Source organism: Bos taurus, chromosome 11 (genome assembly GCF_002263795.3).
Source record: "Bos taurus isolate L1 Dominette 01449 registration number 42190680 breed Hereford chromosome 11, ARS-UCD2.0, whole genome shotgun sequence".
Lineage (NCBI taxonomy): Eukaryota > Metazoa > Chordata > Mammalia > Artiodactyla > Bovidae > Bos > Bos taurus.
Genome location: NC_037338.1, coordinates 44,547,427 through 44,574,806, shown reverse-complemented (window position 1 = coordinate 44,574,806; position 27,380 = coordinate 44,547,427). Strand labels below are relative to the sequence as shown.

The following is a 27,380-nucleotide window of genomic DNA, read 5'->3' as shown; positions in this document are numbered from 1 at the left end:
CGTCCGGACCACCCCCTGCCTCTGCGCGGGGCCTTGGTGCAGCTGCCAGCACTCTGCCCACCCCGAGGGAGCTGTACTCCCATCACATTTCACCTCTTAACCCAAGTTCTTGTGAAAATCTCATGAAACAGGTGCTGTTCTGCTGTGTGCACCTTATGGATAAACCAGAGGTAAAGGAGGTCAGGTCACCATCTACATTCGCACAACCAGTAAGTGATGAAGGAGCTTAAATCAGAGCTCCCACCCAAGGCCCACACCCTCCCTGCGGCCACCACCCCGCCTCCCCACCTGGCATGACATCACCGCACACATGTCCAGGCTAACGTGCTACCAAGTCATCCAAGAGATGGGGCAGACACTGACTGCAAATCTGTTCCAAGACCCTCTGTCTTTACAGTCATGATGAAGACACCCCAACATAGTTCCAGGGCAAGGAAGGTTCCACCCGGGATGCCGAGCAGAGTGGACACCTTGTCCTTCCTCCTGCAGTGGTTTCTGCAGCAGCAACCCATCAAGCAGAACCAAGTGCTGCAGCTGCATTGGCCGGTCCCTCACAGGCCCACGTCCAGCCCAGAAGATCCCCAGGCCCTCAGAGCTCTAACTTAGGCCCCCAGGACTCACACACAGAGATGCTGCCGAGTTTGGGAAACTGCCCCAGGTGGCTTTAAGTTGTGTCTTTATTTGAAATTTGGGCAAATGGGAAGTGCTCAAATCAGCAGAGAGACCTTCAGGATCTCCAGGTTCATTCAAGGGGATGTTTGTAGGTGCTATGAGAAATATTCAGTGTGCTTTTAAAGGCCACTCACAATCTGCTCCTAAGCTGCCCAGGGTAGACATGCTTAACTTTTTAAAGATTTTCATTATAGGAATTACAAGGGACATTTAAAAAGCTAAGTGTTTTGATATACGTATACCCATGGCTGACTCATATTGATGTACGGCAGAAAGACAACATTGTAAAACACTTATCCTCCAATTAAAAATAAATAAAAATCTTCATGGTTTTGTTTTGAGATAATTGTAGATTCACCCACAGTTGTGAGAAATAACGGACAGACCCACACGCCCTCAGCCCAGCGGTCTCACTGGGCAAGTTTGTAGTCAAGTATCTCCCAGGATCGGGGTACAGAGCAGCTATGAGAGAACTTTTCTATAGATTCTTCATAACACTCTGTGGATGGTGAGAATGAGTTGCCATTTCAGCAGGAGAATGAACCTGGGCTCTTGGGATGTTGTGACCAGTGCAGGGCGATTCCCAGGCCAGGGTATCATGGGGGTGCCTGTTCCCAACCAGCCATCTGCAAACAGGGGGCTCTTCATTCAATTCTGCCTAAAAAGACATGGGCAAAAGGCAGATGGAAGGATGCCTACACCAGCTGGGCACAGCAGAGTCCAGCCCCACTCCAGCCCTGGCTGGTCCTGCACTTGCCTCCCCACTGCTTTCACGGCCACGGGCTGAGGTGGCTGAGCCTGGCCTTGTCCAGGAGAACAGCCACTCTCCACACAGCCACTGAGCACTTGAGCATGGCTGGTGCGATCGGGAAACTGAGCCTTTGATGTTGTTATTCAGTCGCCAAGTTGTATCCAACTATTTGGAACCCCATGGACTGCAGCACGCCAGGCTTCCCTGTCCCTCACCATCTCCTAGAGCCTTGGATGTTAATTAGCGTTAGTCACTGTAAATGAACAGACCACTTTGGCTAGTGGCAACCCCACCAAGTGGATGGAAGCAGTCTCTCTGCCTCCCAGATGTTTTGATTAAGCATCTGGGCTTGTCCAGGTGGCCATCTACCTCCCCATCGGATGGGCCAGGAGCTTCAGTCCCCAGGAAGCCAAGGCTCCAAGTGGGCCACGACTTTTCTGTGGGCCCATCGGTGATGCTGTGCCCCAGCAGGACGCATGCCCGGGTCACATGACCAACTCACCACCGATTCACTCATCCTTCCCCTAAACGGAGTGTGAAACCCAAAGTATGGGAAATGGAAGTTCATATTCCAAACAGCAAGGCAGACACTTTTGGGGGGAAAAAAATCCCATGGTAACCAGAGACTGAAATGAGGACAATTTTTTGACAAGTAAGAGACTCCTATTTAAAGAACCAAGTTTCTAGGAACAAAAGGAACAGCAAATAGCAAACGAAGTCTGGGAAGAAAAAAGCGACGAAACAAATCCAGACGAGAGCTCAGAAAACTCTGGACTTGATGCCGTTTGTCAGGTGAACCCACTGCTATGGGGGTGGGGGATGTCCCTGCCTGGGGTGGGGGCTTCTCTGGGGAGACCCAGTCCTCCATCAAAGCCCCAAACCGCAGGCAACTCCATGTATCAGGGAGCATCACAAAAACACAGTTAGCAGCATGTTTAGACTAAGCGATAACTCATTCATTCTAATTAAATCCTACAAAGTTCAGCTTAGTATTTAAAATGTATTTTTTCCCCACAGTCTGAGGCTTTTTGTCCTCAATTACACAGCCTGCTTGTTTTGCACTAACTTCCTAAAAGCTTGCTGCTTATTTCATATTCCCCTGGAGAGTTAAAATTTGTGTCTCATGGTGCTGGTGGGGGGGTTGGTTTCCCTGCGTCCCCAAGGTCATGGTTCTGTCCTTTAATAACCACAAATATCCCAGAGGGACTGCAACCAAGGAAGACCTGGGGGCCTCACCCTGCGGTCCGGCTCTGACCCCACGGTTGCAGAGGGACATGGGCTCCCTCTTACCTTGGGGTGTCTGTGTTCCCCTTCATCCTCCACTGGGCACCACGGCAGAGCACAGCCTCTGCAGATCCCAGGGTTTATGGTAATGGGTTGATGCCAGAGGGAGTGGGAAGAGCAAGGCCGGAATTTTATCACATCACACGTCAAATTCATTATCAGCCTTTCGTGTCTCTCAGCCCAGCACCAGCCCCTCTCCCAACCTGCGCCTCTGTACCCGCTCACCCCGACCCCTAGGCAAAGGTTTGTTTCCTAAAAACTGGGAAAACCAGGTACTGGCAGCCTCAGACCAGTGCTAATTACATTGGGCTATAAAACTCAGGCTCAGGTCACCTATCTATGCATAATGCTGGGACCCACCACGTACACCAGAAGTGTCACCTGAGCCGCAGATGGTCGGGGTTCTGGCTATCAGCACACCAAGAGTTCCCATCAGGCTGACTTGCAGGAATCCTCTCCTTTTCCTCTGTTCTGCCCCCACTTCCACCTCATGCATGTTTAAAATTATTTATTTGTTTTTGGCTGTGCTGGGTCATCGTTGCTATGCAGACTTTCTCTGGTTGTGATAAACGGCTGTTATTCTTCGTTGACGAGCACAGGCTCTAGGCACGTGGACTTCAGAAGTTGCAGCAAGACATTGAAGGCTCATTAGTTGTGGCTCCTGGGCCCTAGACCATAGGCTTAGTAGTTGTGGTGCCTGGGCTTAGTTGCTCTGAGGCAGTGTGGGATCTTCCTGGACCAGGGATTGAACCCGTGTCCCCTGCAGGGGCTTGCCTGGTGGTTCAGCTGGTAAAGAACATGCCAGCCAGTGCAAGAGGTGCAAGAGATGTGGGTTCAATTCCTGGGTAGGAAGATCTGCTGGAGAAGGGAATGGCAACCCACTCCAGTATTCTTGCCTGGAAGATCCCATGGACAGAGGAGCCTGGTGGGCTACAGTCCATGGGGTCACAAAGAGTCGGACACAACTGAGCGGGCACACACACACCCCTGGTTGGCAGGTGGATTCTTATCCACTGTGCCACCAAGAAAGTCCCCATCTCATGTATTAAATTTCAAGAACTCAAAGATGTATCTACATCAAAATGTCTTTGTCATCTCTGTTATTAATATTTTTTGTTGGATGATCTTTTCAATGAGCTTCCAGACCTCAGGACAAGCTCGTCCCCAGATGCGCCCCCTGGATGACTCTTTGGGGGTCCCAGGGAGTCCAATGTCTAGCGTCCCTCCGGGTCCCTGTGGAGCCAGAGCCTTGACCTCAGGACACCAGTTGTAGCGGAGCTCAGCACTACCATCTCTGGTCCATTCCCGCAGAAAGACTCATTTCTCCAAGAGGCGCTGGCCCGACATTTTATGGTGAGGTGTCAGCTTGGCAGGCTCTGTCCGTGGGCAGGTGCTTGGGGGTCCTTCCTACCACTGGAGGGGGGCTGCAGAGCAGGATCCCAGGAGCCCACACAGCACAGCTCCCCACCCCCCGACCCCGGGGTCAGGCCACAGAGAGGTACCAGGCAGAACCCCTTCATCAGTGCTGAGCAGATACCAGCCAGTCCCGTAGGTCTGAGACCCAGTCCGTGCCATAGTCAGTTGTGGGTTCATATTTCACAGAGAAAACCAGGGGGTGGGGATTAAGAATATCAAAGGTAGACTTTGCTTTTGCTCAGCACTCAGTGCTGCCTGAGGCTGCGGCCCACAAGGTCTGCTGGCCGGCAGGGTGGGGATGGGGGGCGTTGCAGGGAGGGGCCTGCTGTTCTCCGGTCTTCAAAGTTAGTGTTTATGGGTTTCTTGCTTGTCTTTTCATCCTATTTTTTTACTATCAGAGAGGCTTATTACAGTCCTGAGCGACAAGTGACTTCCTGATTTTTCCGCCAAACAGGGTGGTTATAAAAGTTGAAAAGGATTAGGCGCTGAGGGTGCAGCGAAAGTGTCTGCAGACGAAGTCGTGCTTTTGATCCTGTAATTGCCTCAATTTTACTTCAAACCAACTTCCTCCCCCCGCTTCCTCAAAGCTTCCAAGGACACAGACACTGGGGAAAACTAGACTGTGGATTTCTGTTTTTTCGAAGGTTTCATGTGTGGATTTTCTAGGAAGAAACTTAAGAGCCCAAGGGATAAATTCTCTCCAAGGAAGCATGTGAGCTAGCACAGCGACTTCCCTGAGTCAAAGGATGGAGACACAGATGAGCGAGATGGAGTCCCATCAGAGAAGCCCGCCTGGCAAGTGGGGTGTGCATAGCAGGGCCACGGCGGCTCCCACGTGGGGCAGATGTACGGGAGGCTGGGGGCAGCCCTGAGCCCCACATGTGGAGCATCCCAGGTTTGGGTGGAGAGGCCCCAGCCTGGCTCTCTGGCCCTGGGCATCATGCCGAGTGCCCAAGGGAACATCCCCTCTGGATCCCAGGAACCAGCATGGGGGCAAAGCTTCAGTTGGTGTCATGGAAACACAGGGGTCTCAAGGTCATAGCATCTAAGTATTGGTGGGTCGGGGACTTCACTCCATGCTGGGTGACCCTAAAGCCTGATATTCTGGGTGTTTATTGAAATACCAGCTTTTTAAAGAACACCAAACTCACGATGCGGGAGGGCCTGAAGTGCCAGAGCAACCCAGACTCCAGCTCTGGACACAGCAGTGGACTGAGAGGCTCCTGTTCAGTCTGGTGTTCAGGCCACACCACCTCCAAGTGGGCCCCTGGGCCTGCAGCTTCCTGCAGGTTAGGGCCTGAGCCTGTGCTCTGCTCAGCATATGTCTGTAGACCAGCCATCCCAGAATCACCCATTAGCAAGGTGAACACCCCCCGCCCTGATTCAGAATCTGCCTTTTGATCAAGTTCCCAGGTGACTCAGTGGAGAAGGCAATGGCACCCCACTCCAGTACTCCTGCCTGGAAAATCCCATGGACAGAGGAGCCTGGTAGGCTGCAGTCCATGAGGTCGCTAAGAGTTGGACACGACTGAGTGACTTCACTTTCACTTTTCACTTTCATGCATTGGAGAAGGAAATGGCAACCCACTCCAGTGTTCTTGCCTGGAGAATCCCAGGGATGGGTGGGCTGCCATCTCTGGGGTCGCACAGAGTCGGGCATGACTGAAGTGACTTAGCAGCAGCAGCAGCAGCCAGGTGACTCAGAGGCACAGGGACACCCGAGGTGGAATGGACTTGACCCAGGCACCAAGCTGTTTTCTGGGGCAGGTCCCCAGTGTTAGACTGAAAAAGCACCACGTGTGTGTACCAGACTCTACCTACTACACTGACATACATACACATACACACGAGGAAAGTAAAAACAGGAAGTGAAAGACAGAAAAGCAGTATTTATCTCCTAATTGTGCAGAAATCTTTCTGGTTGTTTAAACTCTGAAAGTGGCTTCCCGCATAGCTCAGTCGGTAAAGAATCTGCCTGCAGTGCAGGAGACCTGGGTTCAATTCCTGGGTCGGGAAGGTTCCTTGGAGAAGGAAATAGCAACCCACTCCAGTATTCTTGCCTGGAGAATTCCATGGACAGAGGAACCTGGCAGGCTACAGTCCCTGGCGTCGCAAGAGTCAGACACAACTTGGTGACCAAACCACCACCACCACAAACTCTGAAAACCAAGCTTGTAGCATCATGTGTTGCTTTCAACACATTAAAATAAGTTCAGGAAATGCACTTTAATTTGTTAATGGTTCCAGTAAAAGCAGGCTTATTGAACAATAGAAGTTTCATCTTGGGAATAGACTACAAGACTGAACAAATAGGAGTAACAGGTTTGCGAACTCGTTTCTTTCTCTGTGGGAATAACTACTGTTTAGTAAAGCAGATTGACTCATCTGTCTCCTCAGACCACAGGCCATGGGCTTGGTTCAGGAACAGGGCATCTGGCCCTGCAGGCCAAGAGTTGCCAAACCAGCGTCTGAACAAGGGGCTGGGTTTTCCCCCCTCTGCCATCTCGTAGCTGTGGCAGAACCAGAGTGAGAACTTGATTAAACTGAAAACAAGTGAATTGATAGCACCTGACTGATCTGCCAATGAGTAGTATCTGATGGCCCTCCAGGAGGGTGAGAAGGGTGACCAGGGACAAGGTGGCCGGGGAGGGTGAGTGGGGCTCAGCCTCCAGAGTCCTCAGGGTCTGAGCCCCAGCAGTGAGCAGGTGCTGCTCCATCTGCCCTGCAGGCAGCCGCTCCTTGACGTACCCAGGATGCGAGGGTGTGTTTGCAGAGGGCCTGTCAGAATCCCCGGCCACACACAGACCCCAAACACCAGGAACTGTCCTCCTTGGAGCTGCAAGCTTGGCTGCCCTTCATGCTCGTGGTCTGATAGCATCCTGCAGGGAAGGGCCTGGGCCCTCAGTCCACCCCACCTGCTCCCACGGAGGCCAGTGGGGAGCCAGGGTGCTAGTGTGCAAAGTGACCATTCAGCCACCCTTTTCCTGGGCTGCAGGGTGACAAGCAACCTCTGGTAATCCCCAGGTAATAAGGAGGAAGGGGGGGCTCACAGTGACATGCGTGGGTACACACCACTCCACACGCGTGTGCTGAGTCATGGGGCCCCCGAGCTGGGAGCTGTGACTCCCGTTTACAGAGGAAATCAAGGGGGTGAGGAGCCTGCCCAGAGTCCACATGGGGAGCAGGGGGACACTGGGGTCTCTTCTGACCCCCAGGCCCTCCCATCACTGCTTGTCGTCCAGGAGCCAGGGAGGCAGCTCAGCTCCAAGAGGTGGGGGTGGCGGGGTGCTCTGCCAATTTGGGGAGGTGGCTCAGGATGGAGGACAGAACTGAGTCTAAAGAAGTGGCTTTCACTAAAACTTCTTACTGTAGAACAGACTCAGACCTCTGGGAAAGCGGCAAACACTGGGCAGAGTTGGGGTGTGTCTCATAGGTCGAGTCCCTTCTGTTGAGACCTTCTGTTAGTAGATGTGTTTGTCTCAGCCAATGAGCCAGTGTTGGCGCCTCATGGTTATTACCAATGTCCACGCTTGATCACCTCTCCCTGCTTTTTCCTGTGGTCCCCTAGCTGTTCCAGGACCCCTCCTGGGAGCTCATCTCATCATATCAGCCCTGGGTAAGCTGCATTCCCGGGAGCTCCAGTTCCTTTATCAGAGGCTGCGTCAGCGAGGGGCTGGAAGGGGCCGACATGCCCATAGCTGACCCAGGGAAGGATCTCGGCCGGGGGGCAGCTGTGTGGTGACGGGGGGAGTGGACGTTGTCTCTTGTGGGACTGTCCCCACATTTGCAGGTGGATGAGCTGAGGTGAATGGACACGGCCTGACGTCCGGCCCAGAGCTCTGCCCAGAGCCTCCCCAAGAGGTCTGGTGGCCTTTCACATCTGAGTCCTTGAAGAACATGCCCTTTCTGATTATTCTTTTTATTAAAAAATTATTTATTTTTGGCCGTGCTGGGTCTTTGTTGCTATGCACAGGCTTTCTCCAGTTGGAGGCTACTCTCTAATTGCGGTGTGTGGGCTTCTCATTGCGGTGGCTTCTCTTGTTGAAGAGCATGCACTCTAGAGCACAGGCTGAGTAGCTATGGGGCACAGGCTTAGCTGGCCCCCAGCATGTGGAATCTTCCCAGACCTATGTCCTCTGCATTGGCAGGCGGGTTCTTAGTGACTGGGCCACCAGGGAAGTCCTGACAATTCTTTAAATAGGTGTTACGGTGGGCCCCATGCTTTCTCATGGGGCCCTCTCACTAACACGAGATGTCTGAGCGGAGAGCGGCAGGGCCTTCAGTGTTTGTGCAAGGCCAGGAGGCCTCCCTAGGCTGAGAGGGAAGACCATCTTCTCTTGCTCAGCCTCACTCACACAAGCTAATCACGCTCTCAGCTCTCACTGGATGCAGGCCTCACACTGCACTGCAGGAGTGAATTCTGACCTAGATGGGGTTTAGGGCATCATGGACCCACACCCTCAAGGAGCCTGTTTCATCCAGGACCTCCAGCCACTGTCGTCCTGTCACCCCGGGCTGCAGAGCACCATCCTCCCCTCCTGGGGACAGGCGTCTCTGCAGGGCTGCCTGGGGGTCATGACCTCATGTCCAGGGGAGGCCTGCTAGGCTCTGTCTGCTCTGAGAAGAGCTGAGTATCTCCTAGAAACACATTACTGGTTTTCAGGGTACAGATGGATCCAGGCAGGGTTTAGGAAGTGTGTTTACAGCCTAAAACACACTTGTCCCAGGTCCAGACACCCCTTATACTTCTGCAGTTCCCAACAGTCACCATCTGACTAAGTGGCCAGGTCTCTTCTGTTGTTGTTGTTTAGTCACTCAGATTGTCTGACTCTTTATAACTCCACGGGCTATAGCCCACCAGGCTCCTCTGTCCATGGGATTCTCCAGGCAAGAATACTGGAGTGGTTGCCATGCCCTCCTCCAGGGGATCTTCCTGACCTAGGAATTGAACCCATATCTCCTACATTGGCAGGCAGGTTCTTTACCCCTGAGCCCCAAGGGAGGCCCAGCTCTCTCCTAAGTCTCATTAAATACAAGAAGGTCATTTTAAAAATCACCAAAAGATCAACTGGCTGGTTCTGGGGTCTTTGTAAGTCTGCACATTTGTGATATTTTCTTAAAGACTCAGTTTCACATTTTGTGCCCAGCAGGCCTCCAAGGGACCTTCATGTGTGGGGAATATGCAGATCCTCCCACAAAGGGTGGAGAGCTTTACAGAACGAGCATTGTTTGTTTTTAGCAGTGATTTTTATAAATCATTAACTTTGACTGGTAAATATTAAATTAGCTGGTTAGAATCTGAGACGCAGTGAAGCACGGTCACAGGAAATGGATTTTGAAGCAGTAGGAAGGCCAAGCCAAAGTTCCGATGCTGGAGGGTTTCAGTGTGGCCTCTTGATGTAAAGCCAGAGAAAAGACAGAAAAAGCCATCTGGAAGCAGGGGGCATCAGCGAATTTGTTAGCACAGCTGCAGACTGGGTTAAATTAAACCCAACAGGAGAATAATGCACACACAGAGCTGAAGGAAGCAGATAATGTAAACGCAAATGAACACAATTTGAAAGTTTTCCAAAAGGAAACCATTAACCCTCGGGGGGTTTCAGCAGGGGCGGGGGTACGTGCTGAGCAGACGCTGAATCTCCAAGGGGGCTCAGGTGTCTGCTGCTTCCTGAAACCGAGAAGTGCCAGCTCCAAAATGATGCCCCATGATGAGGAAACAGGTTCACCCGAAGCTCCTGGACGCTGAGCCATCCAGGCTGTGAAGGCTACCCCTGCCCCTCTCTCGTGCGTTTGTTCATCTTCCTCCCTGAGAACTCAACTCAACTTCCAGGACAGACAGAACTCCCTTGCTGTTGGCTAAGGTGTTGTTCAGCCGGGACGCTGAGAGCCAGACTGGCCGCTAGCCTTTGGCCACCGTCTGCCCTCTTCGCTGGGACCACAGGAGGCCCCAGCTCCACCACCTCCCAGCCTGGTCCCTGCCTCATCCCAAGCTGTTTGGCTGTTGCATTTCCTGCATGTGCATCTTACACACGGCACCCCAGGAACAGAGCGTGTAAGGCAACACCCCCTCCCTGCCCGGGAATTCTGAGGCCAGAGCTGCCCTTTGTCCACAACACCAGGAGTGAGGAGGGCAGGGGGAGAAGGGTGGAGAGAGCCCTGAGTGGGTCAGGGTCGGGGGGAGACACGTCAGCACTGGGGGATGTCACTCAGTGGTCATCAGTGCCTGGCCTGATGGGGAGGAGCTGCTGCTCTCACCCTGAGGACCACTGGTCCCTCGTGCAGTTTTTTTCTTTTTTTTAATTTATTTTAAAAGATTTATTTATTTACTTTTGGCTGCTCTGGGTCTTCGTTGCTGCTCAGGCTTTTCTCTAGTTGTGGTGAGCGGGGCTACTCTTGGTTGTGGTGCTCGGGCTTCTCACTGCAATGGCTTCTCTTGGTCCAGAGCATAGGCTCTAGGGTGTGCAGGCTTCAGTAATCGCGGTGCACAGGCTTAGTTGCTCCTTGGCACGTGGGATCCTCCCCGACCAGGGATCGAACCCGTGTCTCCTGCACTGGAAGGCGGATTCTTTACCCCTGAGTCAGCAGGGAAGTCCTGGAGTTTATTTTGATTGTGTTTCCTGACAGCGGGCAGGCCATGGGATGGGATAGCGCAGTCCTTGTGTGGGCCTGCTATCAGTGTCTGTCCCCTGCTGCCCCGTGTTCTCCATCTGAAGCCCAGCCTGGCTGGATCCTGGTTGTTCTTTAACCTGAGCTCATTCCATCTTCTCCCCAACGTGCTTCAGTGATTCCAGACAGATCGGGGTTCTCAGGACAGTCACATCCAAAACCTCCTCCCTGAGGGCCCAGGAGGAAGCCTCCCTCTGGTGGTGGCAAAGAACCCACCCCACGCCCTGCTGTGACCCCAATCTCCAGACAGACTCTCTGATCACATGACAGGGCTGGGCTCACACTCTGATGGGGACATTTATGCAGTGTTGTGTGAGCGTGGCTTACATAGGAGTTTTGGGGTCGGAGCTGCCGTTTACATGGACTGTGGGTGGGGAGGGTGGGTAGCAGAGACCCAAGGGGTGAAGGAGGCACAGATGTCCCGGGCGAGAGCTCGTCGGCAGGAGAACAGTAGATGAAGACCCTGTGGGTCGAGGTGGGGCAGCAGGAGGCTGGAGTGTCACGGGGGTGTGGGGCAGACAGGCACCATGCTCCATGGGGCTCGCCCACCCTGCCCCATCCTCCTCGGGGTACTTGCCCCAAGTCACGTGCTCTCGGGCTCTGGTGCCCAGCCGGCAGGGGCAGCTGCCCCAGGATCTTGTGCTAAGCCCAACCAGGGCTTTAGAAATCTCTCCAATTTGCCCCACTCCCTAAACGGTTATGATACAAACTTAAATTTCCATCTAATCTGCAGCTGCTTCCCCCCTCCCTGATCTGCCCTCTAGAGGAGCCAGGGGAGGGGGGACACTGCCACTTAGCAGGATGAGCTCCTGGGCTTCACTCACCCCTGAGCCTCCGCCGGGCATCCAAGAAGGAGTGATGGCACCCGATTTCACAGAGCGAATAAGAGGGAACCCTGGAAGGCAATCAGTGTCCAGTTAAGGTTGCTTCATATAAACATTTTTTGGGCACCTGCTGCATGCCAAATAGATAGGGAAACAACAGAAACAGTGACAGACTTTATTTTCTTGGGCTCCAAAATCACTGCAGATGATGACTACATCCGTGAAATTAAAAAACGCTTGCTTGCTCCTTGGAAGAAAAGCTATGACCAACCTAGACAGCATATTAAAAAGCAGAGACATTACTTTGCCGACAAAGGTCCGTCTAGTCAAAGCTATGGTTTTTCCAGAAGTCATGTATGGATGTGAGAGTTGGACTATAAAGAAAGCTGAGTGCCAAAGAATTGATGCTTTTGAACTGTGGTGTTGGAGAAGACTCTTGAGAGTCCCTTGGACTGCAAGGAGATCAAACCCATTAATCCTAAAAGAAATCAGTCCTGAATATTCACTGGTGGGGCTGATGCTGAAGTTCCAATACTTTGGCCACCTGATGTGAAGTTATGACTCATTGGAAAAAACTCTGATGCTGGGAAAGGTTGAAGGCAGGAGGAGAAGGGGACGACAGAGGATGAGATGGTTTGATGGCATCACTGACTCGATGGACATGAGTTTGAGTAAGCTCCAGGAGTTGGTGATGGACAGGGAAGCCTGGCGTGCTGTTGTCCACAGGTTCGCAAAGAGTCGGACACGACTGAGTGACTCAACTGAACTCCATGCCAGGCACCAGCTCCAGACCATAGGGAGCCCCCATGTTCAGAGAAGGCATGGCCACAGCACAGGGTGGGTGGCGGACCCCACTGTTCAGTCCCACAGGACTCTGTCCTCTTGTTTGTGTGACTGTCAGGCTGGTTTTCATTTTGTTTTAATGTGTGTACGTGTGTGTTCAGTTGTATCTGACTTTGCAACCCCATGGATTGTAACCTACCAGGCTTCTCTGTCCATGGGATTTCCCAGGCAAGAATACTGGAATGGGCTACCATTTCCTTCTCCAGGGGATCGTCCTGACCCAGGGATGACGTGCATCTCTTGCATCTTCTGCATTGGCAGGCAGATTCTTTACCACTGTGCCACGTGGGAAGCTTTGTGTTAATAATTTTAATTTATTTATTTAGTTTTGGCTATGTTGGGTCTTCATTGCTGCATGGGCTTTTCTCTAGGTATGGTGAGCAGAGGCTACTCTTCCCTGTGATGCTCAGGCTTCTCATTGTGGTGGCTTCTCTTCTTGCAGAGCACAGGCTCTAGGCACACAGGCTTCAGTGGTTGTGGCATACGGGCCTAGCTGCTCAGTGGCATGTGGGTTCTTTCCAGATTAGGGATCAAACCCGTGTCTCCTGCATTGGCGGGCGGATTCTTCACTACTGAGCCACCTGGGAAGCCCCTGTGAGGCTGTTTGTGCTGGTTCATTCTTTTCATCCTATGAGCCATGAGAACAGAAGTCAGGCCTTCTTTTTCTTTTAGATCCTCTTCCAAAACCTTCAGCAAGATTCAGAGCATAAGAAAGCACCCACTGAGGCCCCAAGGAGCGTTCTTCAGGTAACAGGAAGGACGGCCCCAGTTGTACCGTCCAGGCTCCTGTTGAGAACCTGGGAAACGGGCGGAAGGATGCTCACTGCAGGAGGCCTGCACCTCCAGAGGCCCTGCTTTGATTAATTGATGCCGCAGGAGGTACACAGCCAGCTCCTTAGGGAACACGGACACGTGCTTGTCGGTGTCTCGATTCTGTTGATTCTGTAAACATAAGGAGAGGCCGGCATTCTGCTGTTCTGACTTTTGCATTCGTCACAAAATAAATATTTGCCTTCAAAAGCAACAACTGGGAAAGCCATCAGGGTAATATTCTCAAGCGCTGCCCCCACGTCCCAGCCAGTCATGAAGTCAGAGCCGAGAGCCGTGTGTGGTCTGTTTGGATGATGATTTTTGTGTGGAAACTTGAGGCTGGAGACTGACAGGCAGCAGTCTGAGAGAAAGTGTGGTTTCTGGGTTTTTAACACCTGTGTGCTTGCTCAGTCGTGTCTGACTCTTGCAACCACATGGACTATAGCCCACCAGGTTCCTCTATCTACGGGATTTCCCAGGCAAGAATACTGGAGTGGGTTACCATTTCCTATTCTAGGGGTTCTTCCCGACCCAGGGATTGAACCCACATCTCCTGCATTGGCAAGCGATTCTTTGCCAATTGCGCCACCTGGGAAGCCCCTATTAGAGTCCACTTAAAACTGAATATCCCCAGTCACAGGGACATTCTGCCTTGGTTTCCTCTGACTGTAAAATGAGGAGCAAAATGGCTTAAATGGTTGCTAACAGGGCATAAAGTCATTTGCTCAGACCTTGGGGTCATGGGGACAGGGCTGGGCCTTCCGGAGCCACGGGGGTAGATCAGGTGTCTTCTGTGTGTTTGCACATCTTAAGGACGGATCTCTCTCTCCAAATTCCCCTAAAGAATGAGCTGAAATTTAAAGAGGTTCTGCTGAAATTAAAAGACATGGGTTGGATGATATATCTCCCTAAAGGAGCCTGTCAGCTAAGAACCACACTGTGCGCTGAGACACCACCCTGCCCCGGCCACTGACCACTTGGGTGTGCCCTTCATGGAGATGCCAGCTTTCTGCAGAGGACTGAGTGTCTAAACAGCCCCGGAGTGTGCATTCTGAGAGATTTTCTTCATTTTATGGGCAGGAAGTCTTAGGAACAGCCACTCTGAGCCATTATTAAGAACTAAATCTGAAAGAAAATGGACCTTGAGAGTCATGATGTGCCTTTGAGAAAGTATACTTCAATATTTTTAAAGATTAGGGCATTTCTGGGACTGATGTGATGTTTGTTAGATAAGAACACAGGCCTCATACAAACCATTAAAACCATAAACAACATATACAAGGTCAACAAAACCACCCCAAACAATAGACATTTGCATCCATCCCATCCCTCACCGTGGTCTCTGGTACCATCAGAGGGCTGGCTGGATGCCAAGTGGACGAGCCCACCACCCCCCACCCCTAGCTCATCCTCAGGATCTGTCTGTGAGCTCTCACTGCCGTGGGCACCCCAGAGACCCTTCCTCTAGGATGACTTCCTGCCCAATCCATTTCCGTGGTCCTGTTGCTTGGGAGAAAATTTATACCTGCCAGATGCCAGTGTTCACCTGCTGGATGGGCCAAGCAGCCAAGTTCTCCTAACTCCTCAAGGGCCAAGTACAATGGACAGAAGCAGCTCTGACTCGCCAGCTGGGCGCTAAACAGATCCCTGACTCAGTTCCCCAACAGCTCCTTGGATGGAGGAGGAGCCTTCCAAACTGATCCATCAGGGCACTGCTCTGTCCACCCAGCTGTGTGTCTCCCCCAGTGCTGGGAAATGTGTCCCCATCTCTCCAGGAGAGGCATGGGGAGTGGAGCCGTGAGGGGGCTCTGGGCTGACTGTGGGAGCATCCGGTCGGGCTGCGAAGGGTGGAAGGCCATATATCTGCCTCTACAGGAATGTTAAGTGTTTCCTTCCAGTTTGAAACTATTAAAAATGTAAGCATGTTTCAAGTTGAAATCTTTAAACATTTTCTCAGAAAGGGCCCCTTTGTCATTGTTAATTTCTAAGAGAGCCAATGTTGGGTTGAAAGCCCAACTGCTCCCACTCTGCCTGCCTCCAGCCCCACCAGCCCCACCAGGGTCCTCAGAAAGAGGCTACCTGCAGATTGACTCGTGGGGGTGGGTTTCACATATACTCTCTGGCCTTGCTGTGGGCACTGAGGGTCTCAGAATGACACTGTACCATTTAGTCTGCCTTCCCACTGCCCTCAGCGAAGCCCAAACTACTTGCCATGGCCTCCAGCCCTACTCTCTCCATCCTTGGTCTCCAATCATCTCCCGTTTGCCCCTCTTCCGTCAGCTATAGCCGCACTACCTTCCTGCTGGGGTGGGGCGTCTCAGATGCACCCCCACCTGGCCACCCCTCAGACTGTACTGCTCAGGAGGAGCCCTCACTTTGACGTAGGCTCTTCTCTGCCCATCTGTGCGTTTGTTCCTGGTCCAAGGTTTACTGAAGTGTCATTTTTGTGTCTGGACTGTGTCTCTGCTCTCCTTGCTAGGGGGCCAGCACCCCAAAGCAGGGGCATTTCCACCACCACCCATGGAGCACCGTGTCTCCAGTCCCAGAGCAGTGCCTGCACCCTAGCAAGTGCTCAGAAAAGATTTGTCAGATGAATAAACAAACATTAAACATACTCGGAGACTGAACAACCACGACAATGAGACACACATTAAATCCGCCATGAAATCCTACCTTCTCTCTCCTGGGTGCAAAGTTTAAGAACTATGGAACTGGAAATACAGCATCATGGACATTTTAGTGGGAAAGATTTGGCCCAACAGCTGTCAAACCATGGCCTCTTGGTTTGTGTCTATAATCTGGATTCGCGTGTCTGTCCTCACGTCCTGAGAAAGTGCTTTATGCCAGGATTAAGGCGCTGTTGGCAGAATTTTCTCCCTATTGTTTTCAGGCGACTACTGTCTTATTTCAGTGTTTGGGCTCACCTTGCAATCGCTATATCCAGCCTCTGAAATGTGTCAGCCGTGAGAGATCTAGAAACAGCACAGCTGAGCAGGACTTCCAAGCACAGTGATGGCAGCTCTGCCCATCGGGAGAGGGGCTTCCCAGCTGGGCACAACCTTGCCAAGTATAAGGCATGGCTTGTGAGTGACTGGGGACTGGACTCAGGGGAGTGGGTCACGGCTGCCCTCTCACCTGAGCGCATCTCCCCATGGAAGGCTCGGCACCACCGTCCTGCTGGACCTGTCTGCTGGAGACAGAGTTCTCCGAGAACTGTGTACCCAGGACTCCAGACATTTCTGGGGCCCCTGGTATTTGCCTTTCCCACCCTGGATGACCGGGCACCAGGCTTGAAGGAGCACCATGTCTCCGAACCCAGAGGGGTGGCTCTGCCAATGGGATCTACCCCACAGTGGGATTAGAACTGCCAGCGACCTTTCTCTGACTCGAAATATCCCACCCACCACCCACCATGGACACTGTCACTGAGCACCCTCCACTCTCGAGGGGTACTGAAGCCGCATTGGGTGGTGGGATCCCTCACCCACTCTCAGGCCAGGCCCACCCTGCCCCGAGATCCAGGCTGTGCTTCTCCTGAGCTCCAACCTTGGTGGGATGACCCACCCAGGGCAACAACTCTGCTCCTGGGACAGACCCTGGAGAGGAGTTCAGTGCAGAGCAGTCTCACTGTTCCTGCTGACAGAGGCCAGCCCTGAACCTCAGGGCCACATGAACACCTTTCTTTGTTGCTAGAATCATCAGACTGAATCGCCTGAAATCCCTGTGGTCACCTGTCTGCACTGCAGAGAGACAGCCGCACCTCATTTCCATCTTGCTTTCCCCTGTCACCAAATCCTTGTGGGGGCAGCTCCCCGAGATAATGCATAGTGCCAAGGGTGACACAAGCCCTGAACTTGAGGTTGACCTTTCTTACCTGGGATGTTGGGGCTGACACAACCCTGAACCCGAGGGGTGTGCCTGGGGTGTCTGGCACCCTCTCAGCTCGTCCCCACAGAGGCAGCGGCAGTAGGTCTAGTTTCTGCCAACTTTCCACCTACAAGGTGCGCAGCACGAGCCTGATCGCCCGTGCTCCACCCCCGTCAGCCACGCTGGGGTCACACCGTCACCAGCCCCGTGGCCGGGCATCCCTTCCCCTCTAGGCCTTGATTTCCTTGTTTGAAGAGCAGAGAAGACAAGCGTGAAAGTGTGAAGTGTAGAAACACAGAGCAGAGGCTAAGTGCCCACATGTTCGTTATCCCTCGCTTTATTTCAGGCAATAAAATTTGAGACTGAATAAAATTCTAGCTGAGCGCACGGCGGACAGCATCCTCACTGTGACACAGGGGCTCCGCCTTTGTTTCCCAACTGATCTAATGCACTAAGTGAGCTTAATGCAAGTTAATTAATGATGCTGTTGGCAGGCGGAGCTACCTGAGCAGAGCCTCGAACAGCATCAAAGCCAGGAGCCGGCAGGTGTCGGCCGGGACAACTGAGGAAAGCAAGCCCGGGAGGGAAGCTCGGGAGGCGTGCAGGCAGGACCCGGGGGCCAGGAGGGGACCGCCGACTGAGCACTTCAACACTGGGCCAGCTTCCAACATGCCATCCTGTTTACAGCTTCTGTGTTTGAATTTCAGGTTTACCTGAGTCTTTGAAGCTGGGTTCCTGGGCATTTCCTTGAGAATGAACTTCATTTTTTTTGCAAACTGCAGAAGTTAGGAAGAAAACTTGGGTGACCTGTCTTCCATCTATGGTCCTTGGGGGCTTCAGGAACTTTGATGGGAGGAGGATGCCCCCAGTTAAAAGAGCCAGTGGGGTTTACATCCTGTGATGTAGCAGTCAGACCAGGTCTGTGCATGACGGAGCTGCATGAGGGGCTGGGGTTACACACTGACACCCAGGGAAGAGGGCGAGGCCCCCTTCAAGTCTGAACTTCACAAATACGAATCTTCCACAAAGCGAATACCTTGTTTACTTTCAGAAACTGGATGGTAATCAGAGAGTGAAGTTCAAACATTTCAGGGAAATTTTATTTACTTTCTCCTCCAAAGACATGTGCTTCCAGGACTGCCCTCCAAATGTGCTGTCATGGGACTGTCCTTCACCACCTGGCTCACCTGGGGGAGGCGATGGGGGCAGAGAGACCCCAGCTGAGCAAGCCCAGGCGGGGCCTATCCTCTCCCCGGTGACAAGGGACCTGGGGTGTCATCAGGATGAACGCCCATTCCCCAACTTTGCAGAGTAGCCCTCTCTATGGCAGATCCTGTCAAGATGTTACTTGGAAGGTATTAAGGCTTAGAGATCTCAGAGTTGGGCAGGAAATATTTCTGTTATCTGAATTGACTCTTTTTTCTCCTTTGGTTCATCATGGTTTTTCCCTCTTTAATATTTGAATCAGCTGCAGTTTCATCCTTAGTTGCAAAGTACCTCAGCACAACTTCAGAACCTCAGACAGGATGGGCTGAGCTTCCTCTCTCATCGCAATTACCCCCCGACTCCGTCAAACTCCCCCGATGGATGGAGGGACTTTCACTCCTCCTCACTCACCCCTGTGGCTTTACCATCCCTCTCGGACCTCTGTCCCGCTGCCCAACACCTCCAGCCTTCTGGGAGAAGCAGGTGCAGTTACGGCGAGAAGATGGGGAATCAGTGGCTCTGGGGCAGGAGCCCTAGTGGCCCCCGTGCCATCAGGGTATCGAGCGGAGACTCATTTGGAGTGACAGCCGGAGCCACCAGACAAGTGTCTCCACCCAGTCACTCTATGTCCCCCCACCCACCCCAAAACATGGGGGCCACAACTTTGGCCTTGATTCAGAACCACCCAGGAAGGTGGCTTCGGGGACCCTTGGGGACCCCTGCTGCTGCACACAGCTCACCGTCCCAGAGCAGCACACCTCCAGGCTCCAGGAAACCCCAGGCTCTCAGCACTGAGCCCCCAAACCTGCTGAGCACACAGACGCAGCTCCTTCGCCAGACACACAGCTAGTAGCAAAATGGGGTGTCTGGTGTTTCCCTGAAAACAAAGGAACACTCTCAGGTCTTAGAACCAGTAGCACAGACGCATGGTAACCGGGAAAGCTTGTTGAAACGCAACCCAAAAATGACACGCATTTCAAAAATGCACCTGGGCTGTCCCGGACGGTGACACCTCCGTCTCATCCATAGCCCAATCGCTTAGGAAAACAGGAGAGAAGGATAAGCCTTACCTGGACCCCACTGGGGGGTCTGTTTCCAATCCCAGCAGAAGATGGTCCTTGAAGAAAGCCAGGCTCCGTCCCGTTGCGGCCCCTGGGCTCACAGGTGGCTGCAGGCCATGTCCAGGGAGCAGGTGCTGGCAGGGCAGGCGTCCACAGAGCTGCCTGGGCTCCGGTCGCTCACTGTCAGCCCACTTCCCTCTGCTCCCAGGACTCCGTGCTCTTCCCTGACTGCCTGTCCCCTCCTGGGGCCTCCCGTATGTGGACTTACCTGCGCCCTCTAGAGGCTTCTCCCTGCAGCAGCCACCAGAGTTGGGCGGGGGCGTGGAGGCGAGTGCGGGGGCGGGGGGGTGGGGGGCGGGTGAACAACTCTGCTCCAGCCCCCTGCACCTGCTCTGACTTCCTGCCCAAAGACACCTTTGGAACTATAAAATCATTGATTCCCTTTTCTTAGGGGGCGGGGGTCTTGCTTCACTTCAAACAAGCAAAGCCTTTGGGCACAAGAACAGCAGGAAACTAAATTGGCATCAAAATCCTGTTCATCAAAGTGCTCACCCAAGGATCCGCACTGAGATGGCCACTGACTGGGCTACCGCCTCTATCCAGCTGTGAAGCCCCTTCACTGTTCCTGCCTGTTCCCCCCCACCCACACACATTTCCTGCAGGTGAGTCACCAGGACTGCACTTCTGTTCTCCCACACCATACACCCCCTATGACTGCAGACAACCATTGTTGTTCAGTCACTCAGTCGTGTTTGACTGTGACCCCATGGACTGCAGCACACCCACAGCACACCTGTCCTTCACCATCTTCCAGAGCTTGCTCAAACTCATGTCCATTGAGTCGATGATGCCATCCAACCATCTTGTCCTCTGTCGTCCCTTTTTCCTGCTGCCTTCAATCTTTCCCAGCATCAGGAGGGTTTTTTCCAATGAGTCAGTTCTTTGCATCAGGTGGGCAAAGTAATGGAGCTTCAGTTTCAGCATCAGTCCCTCCAATGATTATTCAGGACTGATTTCCTTTAGAATTGACTGGTTGGATCTCCTTGCTGTCCAAGGGACTCTCAAGAGTCTTCTCCAACACCACAGTTCAAAAGCATCAATTTTTCAGCACTCAGTTTTCTTTACGGTCCAACTCTCACATCCCTACATGACTACAGGAAAAGCCATAGCTTCGACTAGATGGACCTTTGTTTGCAAGATAATGTCTCTGCTTTTTAATACAATGTCTAGGTTTGTCATAGCTTTTCTTCCAAGGAGCAAGCATCTTTTAATTTCATGGCTGCAGTCACCACCTGTAGTGATTTTGGAGCCCAAGAAAATAAAGTCTGTCACTGTTTCCATTGTTTCCCCATCTATTTGCCATGAAGTGATGGGACCGGATGCTATGATCTTTGTTTTTTAAATGTTGGGTTTTAAGCCAACTTTTTCACTCTCTTTCACCTTCATCAAGAGGCTCTTTAGTTCCTCTTTGCTTTCTGCCGTAAGGGTGGTATCATCTGCATATCTGATGTTGTCAACTTTTCTTCTGGCAGATAACCATACATCCCATGTAACTCTAAACAATCATATACTCCCTGTGACTACAGATAACCATAGACACCCCATATAACTCTAGATAACCATATACCGTCTTCAACTGCAGATAACCATACACCCCCTATGACTGCAGATAACCATAGACACCCCATATAATTCTAGATAACCATATATACCCCGAATGAGGCAGGCATCACCAGATTTTATCCACCGATGTGAGGTTCTGTGTTTATTTAACAGAACTTGGTCAAACCCAACATGTGCAGCTAATAAAGAACTAAGTCTGGCTCCTCTTTTCTCCCTGTTTGCCCAGGGTTTGTACTCTGGACACTGCTTCTCACAAAAGAACCCTCTCCAGGGAGGGGGCACAGACATGGTGTAGAGGAAGCTGGGGTCAGGGCTGGGTGGGGGCAAAGTGAGCATCCGACTATGCCCTTAGCTCCCCCTGCTTGCCTCCCTGTGACATCCACTCCTGCCCCCCAGTGATGTCAGCAGTAAACAGAAATATAATTGAAATTGATCCTCCCATGAATGACCTTGGGAGCCTGAGCAGCACAAAGGTTCAAATGCTAAGTCTTTTCCGTGACCTGCAATGTTGTCATTCAGTCTCATAGCACAGACCAGTGTGCTTTTCTAATAAAGGGAAACATATGAGTCTTATAAGACCTATTTGCAGCAGAAAAACTAAGAGAAGGGGGAAAACTGAATTTGGAAATACAAAATATTGACAGCTTCACTTAAACATCAACAAATTCATTTTCCAGTATACGAGTTCATATATCTCCCAGTATTCATGGCTTTGGGGAAATGGGACAGTGGCCCAAAAAATGGCCGCTGTGTTATCAGGGGGAGCTCTCGACATGTGGGGAGTGTGAGCCTGCAGTATGAACAGGTCACGTCGTCAATTCAGTGCATTATACGTAACAGAATTTATTAATGCAATCTTTAGCATATTTATGAGAAAGTTTCAGAGTATATCTGAAGGCAGCAAAACCATCAGTTTACGAGGATAACGTGGTCTGGGTGGTGTTTAATTCCACAGCCCTTCCTCCTCACCTGTCCTCAGAAACTTGGCAACAGAGGTAAACCTGAATGGGTCCATTTTATCAGGGATCCCCCCTGGCTGGCCGAGTTGGCGCCCAGTCTCTGTCTCAGTGCTCCTGTGAATGAGGTACCCTTGCGGCTCCCTGCGGCTACCACTGCAGAACTGTCCCCAGAGCCAGCATGGGGTGAGGGGTGGCAGGGTTTCCAAAGAGGCTGCCTCATCTGATGGGGGCTTCCAGAGAGGCTGCCTCATCTGAGGGGAGCAGCTTCCAGAGAGGCTGCCTCATCTGGGAGGAGGCTTTCAAGAGAGGCTGCCTCATCTCTGGGGGCGCTTCCAGAGAGGCTGCCTCATCTGAGGACGCTCCCACAGGAGCTGGCTCAGGAGTGGGGGCTTCTACTGTCCTTGGTGATTGTACGTGGAGCCCCGACAACTGTTGCTGGAACGCCAGTCCACAGAGCTTCACGGGCAGCTCACAAATCTGAATTTTTTTTAAAATTTTATTTTATTTTTAAACTTTACAATATTGTATTAGTTTTGCCAAATATCGAACAAAATAGAAAGCCCAGAGATAAATCCACGCACATATGGACACCTTATCTTTGACAAAGGAGGCAAGAATATACAATGGATTAAAGACAACCTCTTTAACAAGTGGTGCTGGGAAAACTGGTCAACCACTTGTAAAAGAATGAAACTAGAACACTTTCTAACACCATACACAAAAATAAACTCAAAATGGATTAAAGATCTCAACGTAAGACCAGAAACTATAAAACTCCTAGAGGAGAACATAGGCAAAACACTCTCCGACATACATCACAGCAGGATCCTCTATGACCCACCTCCCAGAATATTGGAAATAAAAGTAAAAATAAACAAATGGGACCTAATTAAACTTAAAAGCTTCTGCACAACAAAGGAAACTATTAGCAAGGTGAAAAGGCAGCCTTCAGAATGGGAGAAAATAATAGCAAATGAAGCAACTGACAAACAACTAATCTCAAAAATATACAAGCAACTCCTCCAGCTCAACTCCAGAAAAATAAATGACCCAATCAAAAAATGGGCCAAAGAACTAAATAGACATTTCTCCAAAGAAGACATACAGATGGCTAACAAACACATGAAAAGATGCTCAACATCACTCATTATCAGAGAAATGCAAATCAAAACCACTATGAGGTACCATTTCACACCAGTCAGAATGGCTGCGATCCAAAAGTCTACAAGCAATAAATGCTGGAGAGGGTGTGGAGAAAAGGGAACTCTTTTACACTGTTGGTGGGAATGCAAACTAGTACAGCCACTATGGAGAACAGTGTGGAGATTCCTTAAAAAACTGGAAATAGAACTGCCTTATGATCCAGCAATCCCACTGCTGGGCATACACACTGAGGAAACCAGAAGGGAAAGAGACACGTGTACCCCAATGTTCATCGCAGCACTGTTTATAATAGCCAGGACATGGAAGCAACCTAGATGCCCATCAGCAGATGAATGGATAAGAAAGCGGTGGTACATATACACAATGGAGTATTACTCAGCCATTAAAAAGAATACATTTGAATCAGTTCTAATGAGATGGATGAAACTGGAACCTATTATACAGAGTGAAGTAAGCCAGAAAGAAAAACACCAATACAGTATACTAACGCATATATATGGAATTTAGAAAGATGGAAACAATAACCCTGTGTACGAGACAGCAAAAGAGACACCGATGTATAGATCAGTCTTATGGACTCTGTGGGAGAGGGAGAGGGTGGGGAGATTTGGGAAAATAGCATTGAAACATGTATAATATCATGTATGAAACGAGTCGCCAGTCCAGGTTCGATGCACAGTACTGGAGGCTTGGGGCTGGTGCACTGGGACGACCCAGAGGGAGGGGAGGGGAAGGAGGAGGGTGGAGGGTTCAGGATGGGGAACGCGAGTATACCTGTGGCAGATTCATTTCGATATTTGGCAAAACAAATCTGAATTTTTAAAAAACAGGAAATCGTCTCAGTTTTCAGTATTGACAACTAACACAACTGTGTGGCCCAAACAAACACAAACAAGGTCTCTGATCTGGGTCAGCCCCGGGGTAGCATCTGGTACCCTCACAACCAGACTCAGTCCTCCATTAGGTCAGCTTTGAACTTTAGATGCTAATAGCAACTAAGGGGTAAGGTTTCAAGCCATTCTGCTTTTCTGAAATGATTTTTGCAAATAAACCCACCGCAGCATCTGAGTGAATTGACCCCTCCCTCAGTTTGCTTATCGTCCCCCTAGAGTGAGACACACGGGGCTCGGCCTGAGCCTGGCCTAAGTGCTGAGTGACGCCAGCTACTGCTTCCTGAATTAGAGATCACCACCTCTTTCAAACCACCCAGTTCATTCCATACAGTCACTTCTGGCTGTAGCTAAGGCGGCTTGTGGATCCTGCAGCTATATGGCAGCTCAAACCCTAATGACAACCATTTTACAGAATCACCAGGATGACTTTGCTCCCCACCCTACTGAGCAGGGAGACCCCAGAGTGAGCTAGACATCAAGCCACCCATGTTATTCCGAGACTAGGCACCAAGTGTGACTTGTACTCTTTTAGCACGAAAGCTTGTCATGTGGTGGTAACACATGAAGATTCCTGGGAAGGCTGATGGCAGAAAGCATTAGCTGTGATGTCTGTACTTCTCAGCTGTTACGCTTTACAAAGACTTGTGAAGTCCATGTGATTAAGATTTTTATGTCTTGTAGAAGGCAAAGATTGAATCATTTTGTTTTTAAATCACACAATTTCCTGCTTTATTCTTAGAGAAATGTGGCAGGAGCATGGATAGAAATGCAGCCCCTTTTGCTCTGTGACTTTCCATCTGAGGTAGAGGTCAGGGGCTTGAGTTCAGGCTGTAAGAGATGGAGGGTTTCATCAGAGCCGGCTTCTCACCTGCTCACCGGATTCAGACCCACCCTGGGCTCCTGGCACCACCACCTCATCTGTGTCACAGCAGAGACCAACCTGCCCTTCAAGGCAGCCTGCAGAGCTGAGGCCAGCCTGTGCATTCCCTTCATCACAAGGGGCAACAGGAAGGGCTTCTGGGAGCTCGAAGACCCCACACAGAAGTCCAGCCACATGTCAGCAGGGACAGGAGCTTGAATCTAGCGTGTCTATCCTGTGGGAGGTCTGACCTTTCTAGAATCATCAGAGTCAGGGCAGAAATGGCATGCCAGGTGGGGAGGCTACAACTGAGATGCAGACTGCATCCTATGAGGAGCACAAAGGCAGAAAGAAGAAATCCTAGGAAAGTTCTGGCAGAACAGTCCCCCCACTACCTTGGAAACTGGGGCGGTCCTGGAGAAGGAGCACAGGACTTGGGCCTTGATGGGAGATGATGACATGGATGTTGGTGTTTCCCATGCCCCCAGCACCTGCACTTTGCATGATTCGGAGCAAGCCTCCTCAGAGCAAGCCATCCAACCATCATGCCCACCACCCCGTGTACAGGTGAGAAAACTGAGGATTCACCTGATGGAGCAACTTGCCCACTTGGCTCTTAGGGTACAGAGCCAGGTAACCTCCCGCTCCAGGTGATCTTCCTATTCCTGATGACCTCCTGCTCCACATGACCTTCCAGTTCCAGGTGACCTTCTGCACCAGGTGACTTCCTACTCCACTTGACCTTCCAGTTCCAGGTGACCTTCTTCTCCAGATGACCTCCTTCTCCCAGTAACCTTCCTGTTCCAGGTGACCTTCCTGTTCCTGGTGGCCTTCCAGCTCCAGATGACCTTCCTACTCCAGGTCAGCTTCCTGTTCCAGGTGACCTCCTACTCCAGAAGACTTCCTGTTTCAGATGACATTCCTGTTCCAGGTGACCTCTGCACTACTCTGACTGCTATTTCTTTCTTTAAACACCAACTTCATAAAGAGATCATTTTTCTGAAATGGTGAATCACAGAGGGAATGGGTAACGAGAGTATTTCACAGATTCCGCACCCGCCCCCCACCACCCCCGCCTCCTGCAGAAGCACTAGGAGTTGAGAATGAATGCTTCCACTCCCTGCATCCTCTCAGAGACCCTGCCTCATGGCCCTGCCAATGTGGGATCCTGGGTCTCTGTGCTCCGTTGTTTGTGCATCTCCTGCTGCAGAGGAAGCTCGTGGGGGTAGCATGCACCCCTGAGCCCCGCACAGAGCACCCATGTGTGTGAGCTCACGGCAGAAGCCCAGCTTGTGCCTGTGGAGTGAATGAATGAATGGACGAGTGAGTGAATGAGGTGGACATGAAGATGAAGGAGACCACACTTTATTCACCTTGCTAACTGCACCTGCCAAACACTGACCTGCAAAAACAAATTCAATTCTTAACAGAAGTAATTTGGCCCCTTGCTATAACCTATACTGAACACTGGGGAGGGGTCCCTGGGTGCTCCGTCCCCGCACCCACATCTGATTGTGGTGCCAACACATGGCTGAGCAGCTGCTGGAGATCGGAGAAGAGAAACACTCCCCATACCTGGTAGAGTGTTTCACAGAATGGATGACCTCTCATTCATATCTGATACTACTCACACACTTAGGTAAAAGGATAGGCTGATAAATTTCAGTGGGAGACGTTTGTTATATGAGCCCTTAAAAATAATTATACTGATTTTTTTTCCTATAAGAACAGTCTGCCAAAGATTTGAGCAACACAGAATAACCTAAAATGTTCATAATCTTACTACCCAAGGTCACTGGTTAACATCTTGATGCTGATTATGTCAACCTTGTGCTCAGTGTTGTTCCGTTCCATAACTGTGATCACGCTGTACCTACAATTCTGTGTCCTGTCCTCTATGTCTGTACTTTGCATATCTCACTTTACATAATCCTCTAGAAATCCCTAATAGCTCAATTGGTAAAGAATCCACCTGCAATGCAGGAGACCCTGGTTTGATTCCTGGGTCGGGAAATCCCCTGGGGAAGGGATAAGGCTACCCACTAGCGTATTCTTGGGCTTCCTCTGTGGCTCAGCTGGTAAAGAATCCACCTGCAATGAGGGGGATATGGGTTCAATCCCTGGGTTGGGAAGATCCCCTGGAGAAGGGAAAGGCTATCAACTCCAGTATTCTAGCCTGGAGAATTCCATGGGCTGTATTGTCCATGGGGTTGTAAAGAGTTGGACACGACAGAGCAACTTTCCTGTCACTAGAAACAGAGTTTTCACGGCTAGTTAATGTTTCATCACCTGGATGTACTATGATGTATTTAACAGTTCTTCTAACTTTGGACATCGTCAGTGAACTCTTCCTCTCAAAAATGTTAGTGAATACATTTAGACTCCCTGTTTTCTGGATCTCAGGCTTTCTGCTTTGTTGCTTTATCCTCTTGCTCTGTTGGGGACATTCTCAGGCTCCTGATGAACAGTAGGCAATCCTAGG

The 27,380-nt window shown here is 51.1% G+C and overlaps 1 protein-coding gene across 1 annotated transcript in view; it reads right to left on the bottom strand.

Moving 5' to 3' along the window:
* Positions 1–19,635, bottom strand: part of EDAR (ectodysplasin A receptor) — a 52,181-nt gene extending 32,546 nt beyond the window's left edge. Inside the window, exon 1 of the mRNA XM_005212730.5 lies at positions 19,410–19,635. The gene's annotated coding sequence lies outside the window, so the exon portion shown is untranslated. The remainder of the gene's footprint in view (positions 1–19,409) is intronic.
* Between the last annotated feature and the right edge of the window lie 7,745 nt (positions 19,636–27,380).